Source organism: Sphaeramia orbicularis, chromosome 19, assembly GCF_902148855.1.
Source record: "Sphaeramia orbicularis chromosome 19, fSphaOr1.1, whole genome shotgun sequence".
Classification (NCBI taxonomy): domain Eukaryota; kingdom Metazoa; phylum Chordata; class Actinopteri; order Kurtiformes; family Apogonidae; genus Sphaeramia; species Sphaeramia orbicularis.
Genome location: NC_043975.1, coordinates 38,050,779 through 38,069,851, shown reverse-complemented (window position 1 = coordinate 38,069,851; position 19,073 = coordinate 38,050,779). Strand labels below are relative to the sequence as shown.

At 37.5% G+C, this 19,073-nt stretch overlaps 1 protein-coding gene across 4 annotated transcripts in view; it reads right to left on the bottom strand.

Moving 5' to 3' along the window:
* rhbdf1b (rhomboid 5 homolog 1b (Drosophila)) overlaps positions 1–18,575 on the bottom strand; it is a 62,724-nt gene extending 44,149 nt beyond the window's left edge. For 3 of the 4 annotated variants that reach the window (XM_030121828.1, XM_030121826.1, XM_030121827.1), the window contains exon 1: positions 18,260–18,574. The gene's annotated coding sequence lies outside the window, so the exon portion shown is untranslated. Of the gene's footprint in view, positions 1–18,259 lie in introns of all 4 variants that reach the window. The other variant, XM_030121825.1, reaches the window with a different exon arrangement.
* Between the last annotated feature and the right edge of the window lie 498 nt (positions 18,576–19,073).

The window sequence follows — 19,073 nt, the reverse complement described above, 5'->3', positions numbered from 1 at the left end:
GATTAAATTTGCTGCAAACCCTGCTGCCAAGCAATAGCATCATGTGATCATGATTTTCTTTTTTCCTTTTGTTCAGACAAGGTATAGTTTTTAGATGTTACTGCTTGACATTTTCAACTGTGCCTCCAGTCTTCCTCACACGTCAGCAGCACACTGGATGACGCTTCTGAGGAAGACCGCAGTCACAGTCGAAACTGTCAAGCAGGTAACATCTAAAAACTTTACCTTGTCTGAACAAAAGAAAAAAAGAAAAGCATGATTTCATAAACAGAGGACAAAATGAGCATCATTAGGCAATAGCATCATGGTTCATGGATGTAAAATAGGTAATATTCAGTGTCTAATTCACTTATGACCTGCACAAGTTAAAGGGGTCACATTTTGCTAAACTCACTTTTATTAGTCTTTGGTACATTTATTTATTTATTTGTGTATTTGGAGACCCTAATAGTTCAAAAAGTTTGAATTTGAAGACTCCAGGTGCTGCAAAGCTATCTTTATATTCATTTTGGCAAAAATCAAGTGGATTTCTACAATGCGTTTTAATTCCTGCTTAATTTGTTACATCTATAACTAGTTACATCATGACATTTGCACATATAAGGTCAAGACTTCCGACGGATATTTCTCAGAGTATGCCATAATTGTTTGTCAGCAGCAGCAGTTATAGTCCATACTGAAAATATGTCCAAACTTCGAGCTCATTACCTAAAATGTTCAGTTGTTGGTTGAATGGGACAGAGCAGCACAGCCAACCACCTGGAGGGGGTACGGTATGAAGTGGCTCATGTGCATTTAAAGGGCCAGCGCTCAAAACGACTTTTCTGGTGTCATTACTCAGAAATAAGGTTGAAGAAGGGCCTGTGGAGTTGAATTAATGAAGAATTCAGACCCAACCATAGCATTTACAGTTTATGTAGACCACAGAGAAATGTTTTAAAATGCATAATTCCATTTTTAAAAAAAAGCAAAATATCACTCCTTTAAGTTAAAATGCTGCTATTAACATCTGAAGAAACACAAACTCACACTGCACTTGCTCACTCTTTCTCTTTTTTCATATTTTGGTGTGTTGAATTATATTGAATTAATAGTTAATGGTATGATATCAATGTTTTTTTGGGGGGGGCTGCCTTATTACAAACACTACACTTTAACAGCCTGGAATCTAAGTGAAACAAAGGCAGTGCAAACAACAGTAATGAGCATCAGACTGCATCATGCATCATCTTTTGAACAGGCCCTTTCTCAGTTTGGAAACACTGATTTCAGCTGGGGTGTGATACTGCTGCCAGCTGTGAGTACCAAAGTAAACACACTATTAGCAGTTTTCTCAATCCTGGATACTTTCAGTGATACATAAACAACATTTTAAGCTTCCTACAGTAATGAACATGTTTTAAGACCTGACTGACTTTAATAGCAGGAGCCAATGCTGACAATATGTCAGTGTGAAATACTATAGAGGCATAGGCAGCACAGTAGATGGTGATTAGTTTGTGATAGTGGATAATTCTGTGTGTATCTCTGCTAATTAGACATACAATATTGGGGGGGGGTTGCTTATTGCAGTTTTCATTATGGGCCAACATGTGAGATGAAATGTACCAAAGGGTGAAACACAAGAAATGCAAATGCATAACAAGGGAAAACTGCACTCAGGTGCAAAATTTTATGCACCTTCTCCATCTACCCTTCACAACAGTGGTCACAAAAACTACATAATTCCTTCATTAGAGTCAGCATTTGTTTTGTCTGTTCTGTTTTTGTTTTAATTTATTTAAGAAAGCATTACCTCTATTCCACACTGAGACATAGCTGGTAAATACTATATGACTCCATTCGATTTTATATGAAAAAAAAAAAAATACTGTAGCAGGAAGTCCTTCTAAACTGCTGTAGAAACAGGCATCATGCAACATGTAGTCTCTCTATGGCAGTGGTTATCAACCTTGGGGTCGGGACCCCACGTGAAGTCACCTGGAATTCAAAGGGGGTTGCCTGAAATCTCTAGTAATTGATTAGAAAAAACCCAACAACTTACTAAGAAAAATATATGATGAGTTGAGAGAGACAATCACAATAAAAGACATGACAAACTCTGAAGCTGAAGCACTGTGGTACTGTTTATCTTTCAAATGTTCATTGTGGCCAGTTTAAGATGCTGCAGCTCTTTCATAATTCATAGCTTGGGTTATTTTTTTTTCAGTATTAATTGTCAGCCTTGTAAATCCAAGCTGGATTGACTATACATGTCCTGCCCAAGGAAAATAAAATTCTCACTTTGTGCAGTAATCTACACCTGACTTTTCTGCCTCCGTCCACAGTAATATATATTATATAGCCTCAATGTCATTTAAAATTAACATTTATTTGCCACATAGCATAGCAAACTATTATATGATCAAAAACAAATAAATTTTTAGCCAAAAAAAAAAAAACGTCTCTGTTTTGAATGTCTGCGGTCGCCAGAAATTTGTGATGTTAAAATGGGGTCACAAGCCAAAATAGGTTGGGAACCACTGGTCTGTGGAGACTCCCTCCATCCATAGATAAATGGCGGATTCTAGGGTATCACAAACACAACAACTTTAATTTTTGTGTATTGAAAACATGACTGCATTTCTGAAATTAGATCTATCTAAACATCCCTAAATCTTGCATGGTGAACCACTTATTTCTCTTCGTTTTTTTTTTTTTTTTTTTTTTTTTCCTGGGTTCTAATTTAATGTATTGATTATTTCTTGCTATATTACTCACACAAATCTAACAAATCATTTGCAGATACATGAAAAAAGATGCCATAAAAAGGTTTATACTATAGAGCAGAAATGACTAAATGGAAAAACTCTCCCCTAAAAAGGTAGAAGTGCCATTCATCAGTCCAATTGTTCTGATGTCTTGCAGCACATTCGACTGCCAGACATCCTACTGAGGAGTGTATAATGGTTTCTCAGCTCCTATGCCAGTTAGACTTGAGAGGATCGGACCGAGTTTTCTCTCAGAAAGGAAGTCTGGTTCCTGCCTGCCAATTGAATCTCTTATAAAAGCAGAAGCTGGTGACAGGAGCTGCTACACTGCTGGATGATGTGAGAGATGAAAGAGAAATAAGGAAGAAAAATCTAGATCTAAATGTAAGATGTAGACACAGTGTAAACAAGATGAAAGACAAATTAGAGGAAAAAAGACCATTCATTATACTCAGGGAAAAAGTTTAACAGAAACCAGCAGCTAAAACTGTCACTTATTGGTGATAGGTGTTTTAATAAATGCTTCGTTTTACCATTTACTACCTCTTTCGACCATATATCATGGTATAATGAATATCAAAAATATTATAATATGTGATTTATGACCCATTCTTTCAGTATATTGAATAGAGGGATAGAGAAAACTCATTCCCGTGTTTACAACTTGTAGCTATATGGTTGCAAATCTAATTATTTTAGGGTTAAAAACATACTATGCAAAGTCCTTATGACACTATATTGATTTGCACTACCTTAAGTTACAATTTGTCTCATAACTTGATGTTTACAGGAGATATGGAGAATGTGCTGAGTAATCCAAGAGGTATTTTTTGAACCGCATATCAAGGCTTGTGTCAGTGATGTATGTGATGACATCAGAAGCAATGTGACTGCTTCACAAAGTGATTCAGGCACACAGCATGGAATAAATGGAGTAGTGAAACACAACTGAGGTTCCCGTCCCTCACGATTGTGACTGTGAATTGTCTGAGCTAAGCTAATTACCCCGCCCCCCCCGAAAGGGAGGCAATGGGTATTGTTTCTGGTTTGGTTACCTCCGTTTCTGGTTTGGTTACCTCCGCCAAGGAGGTTATGTTTTTGCCAGGGTTTGTTTGTTTGTTTGTTTGTTTGTTTGTTTGTCTGTTTGTCTGTCCGTTAGTGTGCAACATAACTCAAAAAGTTATGGACAGATTTTGATTAAATTTTCAGGGTTTGTTGGAAATGGGATAAGGAAGAAATTATTAAATTTTGGTGGTGATCAGGGGTGGGGGGGCCCACGGGGGGGCCCATTTCCAACAAACCCTGAAAATTTCATCAAAATCTGTCCATAACTTTTTGAGTTATGTTGCACACTAACGGACAGACAGACAGACAGACAGACAGACAGACAAACAAACAAACCCTGGCAAAAACATAACCTCCTTGGCATGGGGGGGCCCACGGGGGGGGGCACTGATCAGCCTTGGCGGAGGTCTGCGCTCTCCGAGTGCTTCTAGTTTGTTTTTGTTTCTTTGTTAACACTCTAGCAGCAAAACTATTGGTTGAATACGCACCAAATTGGGTTTATAAAGTGCCAGTGATCCAGAATAGATGTCATTACATTTTGGGAAAAGTAGGCCAAAGTTTCTATTTTTTATTATTTTTTAAATCTTTTTTTTTTTTTCAATTTACTTATAACGGGCAAAATGTCACGTCTGTAGCAGCAAAACTACTGGTTGAATTCATACCAAATTGGGTTAATAGATTGCCAGTGACCCAGAATAGCTGCGATTACATTTTGGGAAAACTAGGTCAAAATTCATATTTTTTATGAATTTTTAAAATCTTCCCATTTACTTATAATGGTAGAAATATGTGCAAGGGGCGGGGTTTGTTGTGCCTGGTACCACTTGTTCTCATTTTGAGAAGGAGCCAGACTGTCAAAAAGATGTTTCTTAATAAAAATGTATTAGTGTTTGACCCGGTAACACAAGTACATTCACAGTAGTCACGCCAGTTTCATTATTTCCATTTTCTCCTATGACCACTGTTATTTTTAAAGGACAGTACATTCATTGAAAACTATACACGTCAAACCAATAATGCCCTCGTTAAAAGTTTGCACATTGTCAAGACTGTGGCTAGTAAGGCCTTGACACAAAACACAAACACAGGAGGGTGCTGGCAAACGTGTATTACAAATGTTATTTATTAACAGTGTAACCTTGACCTGTATGTGTCTCATCTGTACAGTCTGACATACTGCAATTCCACTGTGTTGTAAATGTGTATATAGTCATTAAAGTTTTATTACTTATTAGTATTATTATTTTTTTTATATTGTTTTGTCTTTTGCACTCTTTATGAACTTTTTTCTTGCCATTTATTCTGTTGCTGCCTTGACCACTGAATTTCCCTGTTGTGTGATCAATACAGTCTAATCTAATCTAATCTAATCTAATCTAATCTAATCTAATAAAATTGTGCACAAATAAGATTGACCAAACTAATAATAAGGTGAGGTCTAAATAGGTAATCAACATTTTCAGTAGTGTGGTGTTGCATGAATGAGTGAACGTTATGGATGTGATGGATGCAAACTAAGTGTAACGAAACAAAGGAGTGGCTGCAGGCTTCTGCCTCTGCTGAATATAAAAGGCTGTAGCCACACCCACAGCCAGGTAGTGCAAGAGAGACCAAGGCACCTGATTGGTCACCTGAAAGGGAGAGGAGAGAGAGGCTGGGAGGCAGACGGGACAGAAAATGGACCGTGCCGACCACAAGACTTATACATGCAAACCATATGGCCTTAAAACTGAAAATGAAACTAAAAACGTTTATAAGACGGGGGTCAATAAGTCTAAAGATGGGGGGCTGGGGGGAGATGAATATAATGGGGGAATAACGCATAACAGCAGAGGGGTCGGATAATTGTAAGAGTGGAGGGACTTCTCCATAAGTGTCATGACGTATGTATCTCTCTCTTTTTCTCTCTCTCTCTCTCTCCTCATTTGATGTCTTCACAACTAATTTAGGAGTAACGGAAAATTTAAGGTAGACAAAAATAGTGATTTGATTTATATCGTGATCGATATCATCTGATATGAAAAAATTTATTGTGATGTGAGTTTTTCCATATAGCCCAGCCGTACTTCAGTGGTTCAAAAAACTCCTCATCTGGCCGTCACTCATATACAGCACAGTACAGACAGTAAGAAACTGTTATATGTTCAGTTCAGCATAGTTTTTCATAAACAGATCAAATAAAACATAAGTTATAAGTCACTAAAGGAGACTTGTGACATGGAACACCCTTTGAATCAGTCTTGAACACATATTAGAGGATCCTCATAAAATGAACAATGATCTGGGAAAAATTATTGACAGTATTTTTTAGATAAGTTCATTGTAAGTCTGTGGGAGCCAGGCCTTCTCTACAAGCTGTCAGTGATATTACACTTTAAGACTCTGCACTGGCTTCATTTTGGAGCTGTGGTTCTTGCTTCTCGTAGCAAATCCCCTTTTCAATAAATTTTAAAGCTTAAAAATCACAAGTGGTGGATATACTCATGTATTTCATGTTGCTGAACAAAAAGTGAAAATGTCTTTACCTTGTGTTAACCACAGACCTTGTTCCAGGCTTCTAAACAAAATCCCCTTGAAAAAAAACCAACTGACTTTGAGATGAGGGAACCAGGAAGTTCAAACTACCAATCATAAGAGAGGCTGCAGAAGACACACCAAAGCACTAAATGAATGAACAGTGTGTTCAACTTTCTGGGCAACTGCTCTGCCAAGAGCTACAAACTCACTTTCAAAACATCCATGAAGAACAGTGAAATGGAAAACTCTAAACAACATAAGGGCAAAGAAAACTGTAATTATGAGGTTTGTATAATTGAGGTCAAGTCTTTTTTTAAGCTTTTATGAGTACTACCATGTTTTAGCTGAATTCAACAATACAGGCGTGATCACCTTTAACACAAACCCTTTAAAAACAGCTGTATTTATCTGATGTAGGTTTCCACGGTTGTTGTATGAGTCAGTAAATTGTAAAGATATTCCATCAAAATCATAAATGTCAACCTGTTGGCACAGGACATATGGATATTACCAGAAAATACCAGAACTCATCTCACAACAAGCTTTTCGTACCATTTTACTGAGTAGACAGTGAGAATCCTTAGGGCAGCGCCTGTGTTTTTAAATTGTTTGCTGACCTCGACCAGATCTTGCACGTTAAAAGATTGCTGGTGGCCTAAATTACATCGCACTTCAAAAATTTTGTGAAACCCTTGTTATTATTTTGTTTTCTTACTAAATTATTGCCTGTTTTTTTAATGTATCAGTATCACTGATCTTTTACCCTGTTTTTCATTATGGTATGGTGTGTGCTCCTTGATCTCTTAGCCAGGTTGCCCGTGGAAAAGTGATCTCAATCTCATTGGGATTTTATCTGGTTAAATAAAGGTTAAATAAAAATAAAGTAAATAAACATATTTGACAAAAATGAGAAAGTAAACATTAAACACACAATAAACAAAAAAAACAGCATGAAAGGAGATAGGGTGTAGGGTTGACAGGCAAGATGGGAGGCCGCTCAGCTGACCCTCATATGAAGCTGCATTGTTTTCTCTGTGTGGTGACAGGAAGGTCAGCATGACAATAAGCGTCTAGTCAAGTATGGCTTCGCCTGGAGACATGAATAGGCCTCCTCAGCAGTCATCCATCCCTCCCACCATCCCTCCTTCCTGCTGTCCCTCTATGCAGCCAGCAAAGCCATGCTGAGAGCCCCAACACAACAGCTTCCTCTGTTGGCCTTGTGTGAAAAGTTAATGGTAATTGCCCACAGATGCTGCATTAGGGTAAGATAGAGGGGGGAGAAAGAATTGGCTCTGAAAGGAATATTTGGAGGGAAAAAAAATGGTCGTCATAATTGTGGTTTCGTTGAAAACAGAGATGAGTTATTCAGGATCTTCATAGAGAAGTCTGTCCCTCAGGAGAACTCCAGAGGGGGGACAGCGCTGTCATCAAACGGACACTGAAGAAGAGTTTGGAGACGGCGATACGCCATACAATATGTAGATTAAAATTCTTCTTTGACAGGCACTTTGCTATTCATCCCTGCTGTCTGAGGCAAGTTCAAGAAAAAAGACAACGGGTTCATGTTGACATTTCTCAAGATGCCAAATAAGAGAGGAATAATGGATAGAAATCATAAAAATAAATAATAAATGTGATATCATTGTCTCCATGCAGGAGGATATGTGTAAAGCATTTTCCTGTCTATTACCAGTCTAGTGTCCAATTATTTATTTTTTCATTGACTTCTTGATGATGGTAACTACAGATGATTAAAATGTATTCAAATATTTCAATAGTTCATTTATTAATTATCCTGCTTCTTTTTTTTAATTTGGGCTAAAGAACAGAAGCAAAGCAAAGTAGAAAAGTAGAGATATGTAGTTATATGTGTGTCTGGCAGTAAGAGAAATCATTTAATCACATGCATCATGCATTCACACTCAGTATGTGAGCATTTGACCTATTGGATGAACCACACATTCATACAATTTAGCAATCAGATGAAGCCCCAGTTAGCTGTCTGTGACTCATTAATTGAGGCCAACTTTGTGGCGACTGCAAGGTTAGTTTACTTTATTTGTGATGGTGAACAATGTTATTACACATTCTAGATTTTGCTCATAAGGTGCTGGCCTAATTGAAAGGAAAATAAAGTTTATTATTCATTTATTATTTTCTCATTCTGTATAATCTACAGACATTGTTCAGCTTTGACCCAACCTCGTTTGAGTTTGTTAAAGGTTCACTATGTAATATTTACTGATAGCAGGGAAGGTGTAGTTTGTTACAGAATACTACCCTACACCTGCAAAAAAGCTGACGTCTATGGTTAGCCTGAGTGGGATTTTTTTTGTTCATTCTTGGTTTTGTAATTAATAGAGTGTTGACTCTGGTCTACAAACATAGTAGTTGACAAAAATGAAAAAAAAAGAAGGGGCAGGTCTGTTCTGAGCTAATGTGTACATGGCGGTGCAACTTGGCAGAAACGGCTCCATGTCAATATAAACAGCTTATTCCGAATTACAACCATTTTTTGAGTGATTACACTAATGAGCACATAACTAAGAACATTATACTCAATTTCTGCAATTAGATCATCTGTTATTTGCCCTAAATCATATAAACTGGACCTTTACGTTATGTAACACTGTCTGTCTGGTTTGACCAATTGAAGTTTACTATGTCTACTCAGCCACAGTGCCTGTTTGCATTTCAGAGTTAACTCTGGCACTATTTACACATCTGCACCCATCATTCATTATCTTATTTCAATGATCCACTGATGACCGCTCATTGACCCAGTGGTTCACACTTCCACTGAACTATCAGTAATCCTATAGGCATATAGGCTCCAACAATCTGTCTAATGTGCTGTATTTTTTATTGATGGATTCACAATCCCTACAGCATTTCTAGCTCTATCTCTATCTCTGGGCATTAAAAACCAAAGCACAACAGTGAGTGGGTGACTTTCAATAGAAAGAAAATATGGAGGTTAAAAAGAGGATTACTGCATATTATACATGTATTAATGTACAGAGAGAAATACCAATAAATACAAAGGACCCCTAGTACAGACTACAGACAATTACCTAATAGAATGATGTATTCCCTGCTTTTCCATCTGTTTTGCTCTGTTATGTAAAAATAGTATACGTGTATGAACTTGTATTTTTGGTATCGCCTGGAAATGATTCACACGAGTACTCTGGCAGAACTGGTGTATCTTTGACGCTGATAAGACCACTCTGGTTTCGATCTAGAGTGGGAAAATAAAAAATAAATAAATGAATAAAAAAACAAGTAAACAAACAGAAAAACCCACAGAGTCATAATGAAAAAGAGGCAGACAGAGCTGGAGAGAAAGGATTAAAGAAATCCTTTGACAGATCTGGGGATCAGCTCAGATCTTGACCATTTTTAAGCAGACACAGGGTAAAGGAAACTGGATGAAAGCCTCAGTTACACGTGCGAGCAATCAGTAAGGTTTGAAAACTGCACACTCCTAGCACTGCTTATGAAAACAACTGAGATCTTTGTAAAGTCACATCTTGAATATTTCAAATGTCCATTTAAAACAGATGGAAAATTGATGTCTTTTCAAGAATAGTTGTAAAGTTATCTATCAAGCAAATATTTATCCCAGCTTCCCAAACGTATGCTCTTATATAGAAAATGTTATTAATTTAAACCATGGGCAACCATCTTAGCTTTAAAGAGACAAAAGCAACCATGGAGTGATGTCTGAAACTTTCCATTCGTGGAGCTGTACCAGAACCCTGGTTTGTTGTATGTATGTGTGAAAATGCTGTGTTGTCTCTAGTATTTCTAACTAAATATTACAGCAGGAAGTAATTTTACTATTTTGCAAAATGACCACCAGCACACAATGAAATGTGTAATGGAAAACATTGCATTTAACTTTCCTAAAGAGAAGTTGAAATTGTTTGAATGGGAGTCACTTGGAGGCTGAATATTTGGAACTAGCATAGAAGTGGTCTTACACTTTAAGATAATTACGAACTGGCTTTAATTTCAAGCCATTATTATTGCTGAATTTGGGTCACTTTCCAGTTTCTCAAGTCCAGTCAGCTGTAGGAGCTGAGACTGGTTTAATTTATTCCAACTGGCTCAACCAACATTTGTAATTATGGCCGACATTAGCAACCTGATGGCCAACTGGTTTCAGTAATGAACAACATGACAATGTGATAAACATAATATTATTATATTATTATATTATTATGTACGACATTGGAACCACTGTTACAAACCTGGCTCAGTGAATAAAATGAAAGCCAATACACCCACTTCCCTAAGCAAGGAATATTACTTTATTTTACTAATTGTAACACTATTATTAGTGTGGTTGCACTATAATGGACACTACACTAATGGAGCCGAGTGTCTGACAAGCCAAGAGTCATTTACTGCTTAAGGCCGAAGCTGGCAACACAAAGAAAATCCCATTTCTCTACAAGTAAGGAAAACGCACAATGAATCTGTTTACTACAAATTCTATCTGTTTTGGGGTTAGAGTTAGAGAAAAGGAGAGAAGACGTGGTGACTTAAGTCGCAAAGAAAGCTAAAAATGCACCAACACTGCAACAAGCAAGAAAAAGCCAGAAACAACAAAAATATACCAGTTTAAATCATGGAACAGGAAGCATGTAAGCTCAGCAAAAAGTCAAGGCGTAACTCATCGAGCCACTGCTTTAGCCTCGCATAGTCAAACTGATTGCTTTCGTTTGGTCTTGCTTCTTCTAGGTGGAACTGCAACACCCAGTGGTAAAATTCAGTTTACTGGGTTGGTCTGGACTTTGGCTTCACATCAAGTTAGTTAGAATTTTTTTACATCAGCCAAGTTCTTGCCTTTGCCTCTTGTTGTAAAATGTAATGATTTATGATGCAATATGTAGACTTTTCTTTGAGCAATGATATGAAGAACATTTTTCAGACAATTAATTTTGCAGTGATGCCTTAAAGCAACTAGACTAATGAAGTTTTAACAAGGAAGAGAGCAACCCACAGCAAGGTAGAGAACGTACAAAAAAGACATGTATTTATTGACTACAGGCAGAAATGTTGGCAATTATTTACATAGTTGAAAAAGCTACAACTGCTGGGCAGTTGTATTCACTACTGTACATGTGCTTGTGTCCCATGTTGTTAATTAAAGGACATAGGTACTGAATGGAAATGCTTTATGAATAGACATGACTTTTGCTGAAGTCATGTCTCTATTCATACTGTATTTCCACACCAGTGTATCCTAGATGAAAGAACCACTCATGCAGTGACAAGTAGTGGCCAACAACACAACAAAGATAAACAGTGCAGCTTGTAGGCACCGAAGAGATCTACTCATGGGCAAACTGCCATGAAAAATGCATTGTGAAAATGCTGGAGGGCTGCTGTAAAAACTAAACCAGTTTTCCACTCTGATGCACCCAGCGGAGGAGTCAGTATAAACATGAAGGTGCATTTCACTTCTGAGAGCAGTAGCCCAGAAATAAACCCACTTATTGTCACTGCTGGATTTCGATGCAACCTGTTCGAACATGCATTTCACACAATGCTCTCGGCCCGCCAAAGGGAAACAGGCACAGATGAAAAAAAAACCCGCAAAATGCTACCATGCTTACAGACGCCTACTGTATTTACGTTCATGTATGCAGAGTGACGGTTCATATCAGATGAATCATCTTCCAGGATGCTGTCAGCTTCCTGTTGAGAACTGACAAATGAGTTCCTTTACTTTGTTTTCAGATTGCCTGAAGTACTTTTAGTTGTAATTTTAATGTCAAAGCTCAAACCTGGATTCTTGAAAAAAAAGAACAAGTCAATTCCTGACATAATTCATCAATAAATTAAATGAGAGAAAATACATAAATATTTATTTAAGTTATAGGTCATTCTTTTAGGTAAATCCCTAAATTGACTAAATTGTTGTCCCAAGAATAGAACTACAGTCATTAGGTTACGTGTGTAAGATTTAGGGGATCCGAATAAATATCCGCTAAACTAACAATCCTAGAACAGACAAAAATCTAAATCAGAACACCAAATTAACTCTGAAAAGGGGAGAGATTTGTTTCTTATTCTTTTATTTTCCTTAGAAGTCAGTACACCTGATATTATTCATTGGCCTCAATCAGAGTCAGGTTCCTCTGGTGCAGATACTTTGTAATATGTCGTATTGGTGTTGATTAAAGGTGCAGGAGACTTTTGTGACAAATTTTTCATCAAGTCTGTAAAACCTCAGTCATAGCCTAAGTATCACGAATCTGTAAGTCGTTCTGTGATTACTCACTTGAATCTCTTTCATTACGGTGAACAATTTCGAAGTGTCATCCACCATACACAAACCATGTGTTTACAAACAGAGCCGGGAGGTCACTCAGGCATCTTTGGAATTTTGTCGCAACATGCACTGTGGGAAAGGGAGGTTCACGCAGCCGCCTGCAGCGGCAGTGGCAGTGCAACCATATGAAATTATATGGATGAAACAAACACAACGTGGAAATGTCTGAAACGCGGAAACGGGCTGGAGGGATATGCATAGAGGGAAGGGAGCTCCTGCCGTTTCCACGTCATGTCTGTAGCAGCTGCCGCTGTCAGGTGTCTATGCAAGCCTCCGTTTCCCATAATGCACGTCACGACAAAAGTCCGAAGATGCCCAAGTTACCTCCCAGCTCTGAATGTAAACACATGGTTTGTTTATGGTGGATGGCACTTCAAAATTGTTCACCGTAGAGATTCAGGTGAGTAATCACAGAAAGACTTACAGATCCGTGGTACTTTGACTATGACTGAGGTTTGACAGATTTGATAAAAAATTGGTCACGAAAGTCTCCCTCACCTTTAATCTGTATTTCTAAAATGTGGCCCTAACCATGAATATATCTTTTTAAAAAATCATTGTTCTTATGGCAGAGGTCTAGCACTCAATACTGAAGAAATTTCATGACAGTGTAACAACATTTGCACATAATCTGATCAAAAATGTACTAAAAAATTATTGACCTTATTGAAAATGTTGTTATAATATCAATCACAACATTTATTGGTCAAGTTATCACATTTTTTACCGGGTTAAAATATTGTTTTTTCAGTAAATTATTACATTTTCAGGACATTTTAACTCTTGGTGGACACAGGAGAAAACTCTTACAGCATGAAGAAAAAAATGAGGCACTGTCATATATATATATAACTATATGGATGCGGGTTTTGGTAGGAGATATGGTAAATCTTCTGTTATTTCTTAATCCCACACTGCAGTAATTCTCTGCGAGTCTCTAGGTCACAGGTTCAAGTCTTGGCCACCGATCTGGGTTAGTAGGAAATCTGACCTACTGTTCCAGGTGGATGTGTGTGTCAGAATGTGCTTGTGTGTGTGTGTGCATGCCATCTGGCCCAAAAGTCTGCTTCCTACGGTGTTTCCAAACAGGAAGCCAGAACAAATCCTTGATGACACGGGTCAGTAGTTTAATTGTCTCTGTGGGATTTCTGTGCAGCCGGCAACTGACACTGTCCCCCCGTCTCAACTGCAGCAAAGTCTGCAGCACTCTGACATCAATTTATCATCAGTGTGTATATGTGTGGATGAGGTGCTGCATGTGCACACAACCCTCTTTTGATTTAAGAGTGTAACCTATAGGGAGCTGACAATGTTAGAAGGTATAAATGCCTGATGCTGTCAGTTTTGCAGACAAACACCTCATTAGACCTGTATTGATGAAGTTCCTTGTGTCTCTGCCTTTCCAGCCACAGTAGACGAAGGCATCGATAAATCAACACGAGTCAGAGGAGGAAGCGAGACAAAGCTTTCATCTTTCTCCAATGACAAAAATGTGCACATACGCAGGATTTTAGATTTTTATAAGCCCATTTTTTAGACAGTATAAATTAATCTAACAAGGCAGAGTCAACAGAGTAACCTGTTAAACCCTGGGCCATTTGTTTCTAATCAGAATTATTTCAATATAACGCAAAGCAATGGATTAGCTGATACCAGAAGCTTCAGTCATAAAAAATGAAGTTATGAGCAGAAAATAGCAAAGGTAAGACAAAATGCGACCTTTATTTTTGCACTTCTCTGGCTCATTCAGTAAGTTTTAGTGATAGGGAAATAATAATACTGTTTATGCACCTTATATATATATATATATATATATATATATATATATATATATATATATATATATATATTGCTCTTGGAAATAGTTTATATATATATACATATATATATATATATATATATATATATATATATATATATATATATATATATATATATATATATATATATATACGTATGAGGGCCATTCAATAAGTTCATGGCCTCACCCAGAACAGAACAACACAGACTGATAATTTATATTTTATTTTTCAACATAATCTCCATTTACAGCAATGCACTTGGTCCATCAATGTTCAAGCATCACTATCCCATCACGAAAGAATGTAACATCCTGTATTATAACAACCAGTATTTCTGGGTGAGGCCATGAACTTATTGAACGGCCCTCGTATATATATATATATATATATATATATATATATATATATATATATATATATATATATATATATATAATATATATGTATTTTTTTATTTATTTTTTTTTGTACTCTTTCTTTTGCATGCCATTTTTTTTAAATGTCACTTTGTTTTGGTTGCAGTAACTTCCTAGTTAAATTATTCTATTTCAATTTTTATACTTTTCTCATGGCATTCAGTGTGGACGGCAAAGTAAGATTTTCATTGTACAGGGAAACCTGTTTCTTTACTGTACACATGACAATAAAACGCTTTGAATCTTGAAAACTTGTACTGTTGGATCTGCTTAGTGTTAGCTTAGCGGTGCAAAGACCGTCACATTGGTCTGCTGTTTTATGAAATTATTCATGACATTCGCTGGTCTACTGGTGTTAAATGTTTGCCCATTTAAGAGTTTAATGTTTGAATTGTTTTCTGTTTTCAGACAATTGGTTTTCTTAAGCTTTTAGTTGACATGCTTCAGAGTGTAGATATAGAGCATGTGTATAGTGCTACAAGCTGCACAGCTGCCAAACCCAGGGTATAAGAGGCTACAGCATGAACAGTCAAAATATCGCTATACCATTACTGACACCATGGCTTTGATAACCAATCCTAAATGTTATGCAGTTTTCAGTTAACTAAAACATTAACTTATACTTTACAGAACGAATCTTTAGCTCAGCTACGTTTTTGTGCACTCACAGTACTTATATAAAAATGACTTGTTACACCTTTTATGTTTTTTCATCCTGCTACTTCTCTTTTTTTATTTTACCTTGCAACATCTCATAGCATCCTCCACCTTCTTTTTGCCTTGTTACATCTTTTACACTGTTTTCATCTTGTTACATGTACTGAAATCAGTTTTTGTTCCCCAAAAACACAAAAAAACTAAAGGAATAAGCCTCTTTTGAAAGTGTGTGGAGTAGAAAGCACAGATTGGTATAAAAGTAAAAAGTTATCAAAAAATGTCCAAGCATCACACCCTGAAACTCGGAAAATTCCACCAACAAAGAATTTAGTTTATTTCCCTCCTCTACTCAATAAGTAGCTAATGTGACATGAGATTCAGTACTCAATAGCACCCAAGCAATTTGGTCAGTGCCATAACAGTGCACTGTTTAACATAAAGTGGACAATAAGCCACCCCCACCATAGTTTTGTTACATAAACATTATTAATATGTAAAAACACTGGAAACACATCTTGTAAAAGCTTTTGTAGAAATTGATGAGTGTATTTACACTGCTTTTTCCAATAAAAAGAGAATTTAACCCATAAAAATCCAAACAGCCACTGGCGACCAAAACCATCCACTGATCTAAACTGTTTAATACCTGTTGATCTACTAACCCTATCAATCCATGTAAATAACTGGTGTAAAATGCTGTTTGTCATCTTTTCATGGTCATCAGATATGACCTACTTGGATGTTTAGAGGCTCTGAAGTGAATGTGGAAACACTGTCATCTTCTACAACACTGATTCACCAGTAAAACCCATGGAGTTGGATCAATGACAGTGGATGGAGACACTAGTTTTTATGTTCAGTTAATGATATCTTTGCTAAAAAAAAAAAAAAAAAAAAAAAAAATATTTTCTCTGTTACTAACATAATAACCTTAAACTGTAATCTGAGCTTTTATGAACATTTACATGATCAGTGAATTAAATATAGGAAAATACATGATTTAGACTGGGGGGAATTTTTTAAAGTAAACAGGATAATATTACAATTAACCCTTTCATGCTTACTGGTCACTACAGTGGACAGTTATTGTACAGCTGTTCTCTTGTATATTCATGGATTTTGTAGTTTTAGTTCCATATCAGCCAACACAGTGGACACTTACACATCATCCCATACACTGCAATTCATACCATTACTGTAACTTTGCTGTGCTTGATATACCTGATCTGGAGTCAAATAGTGAGATGGTCCAGTCACCTGATTGGTGAGTCCCAGTCTTGTCCCGCCTCCCTGTACACTAAGCAGGTCCAGAAGATGGCTTCATCAATTCTTAACAATGACTCCCATCCTTTACGAGGTGAATTTCAGCTCCTTTCCTCTGGACGGAGGTTCTTAGTCCCAAGGTGCAGGACACAGCGTTATAAAAACAGCTATGTTCCTGTAGCTGTCACTGAGCTCAATAAGAAATAGTGACATTGCACTTTACAAACTTATTTTAGTTATTTATCCCATTTCTTTGGTCTATTTATTATTATTGTGACTTCAAATTTTTAAATTTTATGTTCTTATCCTGTTTTTTATCCCAGATTGTTCTTATCTTTTCTGGTTTTTATTGTGTTGTATTGCATCTTGTTTTTATTTATTTGATCTTATTTATTCATTTTATTCTTTTACTTATCCACGCTGCTATACTGATAAATGGCAGAACACTGAGCACTTTTTTGTCCTGTCTTTTTGTCCTGTCTGTAAGTGTGATCAAGTACCTGTGTTACATGTTCAACGTATGTATTGTTGTAATACCAAAGCAATCACCTAGACTGCAAAACAAATCTACCTACTGGTACAAATAAAGTAACCTTGAACCTTATGTTTTAGTGTAAATCAATTGTTATTTGTTAGACTAAAAGGTTTTTGGTTTGTTTTTTTTCTTTGCATATTGTCTCCATGACGTGAGTATTAACTAGCATAGAATATGTTAAAATGTAAGAAAACATCAGATTAGCAGCATTTAAATGTTTTTATTTCACTGTTTTTGTCTCACTTTCTGATATTGGGTTTTAACACGTTTCTTTACTTCAAAATTTAAATGCGTGGACATTTTTGTAACTCCATGAGAAAAAAAAAAACTGGATCGCAATTTTTTTTTTCATGCCTAAGGAGGAATAGAAACACTCAAAAAATCTTGACTAAGGTTCTCATAATTTATGCATGAAAAGGTTAATTGTGACAAATCACAGAAAAAAATGTTAAATATAGAGAAATTTTCATGTGGGAACCGCCACTAAAGTAGCACTGGGTCTTTATGGGTTAAAAACAACTGTGATAAAGTAGATCTCTTCAGCAGATCCTATCAGTTCTGTGGGACTCAGGTGTCAGTCAAACACACACCAGCTCCTCACACTTCTCTGGTTTTTGTCTGATTTGCTGAAAAGCTTCAACACAAAGTCCTGTTTTCCTCAGAGGCTGGACAGTGTGTGCAGATGTTGGAAACTCTCCCACTGATCACACACTGCTCCAGCTGTCACCCACGGGTCTCCCCCGCATGCAGCCAAGGGAGACCCCACCCAGAGACCCCCTGTGTGATGCGTCTGCGGCGCCTCGGACAAACCTGGACAACCTGAGAACGCGTGGACGTGATGCTCACACACGGCACCGACCCACGCACGATGTGACAAACGACAAACGGACAAACCCACCGCCGCTTACCTCCAGAGCAGCTCCGGTTCCTTCAGCCCGGTAGCAGCACCGGCCCACGGCTCCGGTCCACGGGTCACTTCATAAGTTATCCCCGCAACATCACACGGGCACGCGGAACAGTAGTTTCCCTCTCGCGCACCTCTGCCTCCAGATGTTAGAGAGGGCGGGTCCCACCAATAATAAAACACCCCAGTGGAAGCGCGGTTCTGTTCCGTATAAAACACACCGGCCCCTCCGCCACTGCCTCTCTGTCAGTGCCGCTCTGGCTGTGGAGTGTCCTCCCGGTGTGCCTGTCCACGCCGCTGCTCTGCTGCTGGATGACAGGACGGACCGACAGACCGATCGACCGGCTGAATCCCGCTCTGCCGGGCCGCGCTGCAGCTCCGCCTACCGGTGGAAAATGGCACCTGCAGGCGGACCTGTTGGTACACCACAACAGGGGGCCACTCCTGATAGTTCAGGGGCTGCATACAGCCCAGTATGATCTCAAGTGGGTCAGACCAGTAAAACCGTAACATAACAATCTGATAATATCAACTCCAGAATTCTCTTTATGTTTCAGAGTGAAAAAAGTGACATTTTATGATGAAAATTAGATTTGATAGAACTTTATTAATCTGTTGGACAGAGTCCTCAGAAAATTGAGGTTCCAGTAGTAGCATAACATCAGATGTACACATGTAAGAAATAGAAAAAGAAATAGACAAAGGGAAGAAAATAGCAATAAGAATAACCATTTTTAAAAAAACTGTCACGAAAACAGCCAGTTTCACAAAGTAGGCACTATAATGTGCCATCTATATAATAACAACAAATAATAATT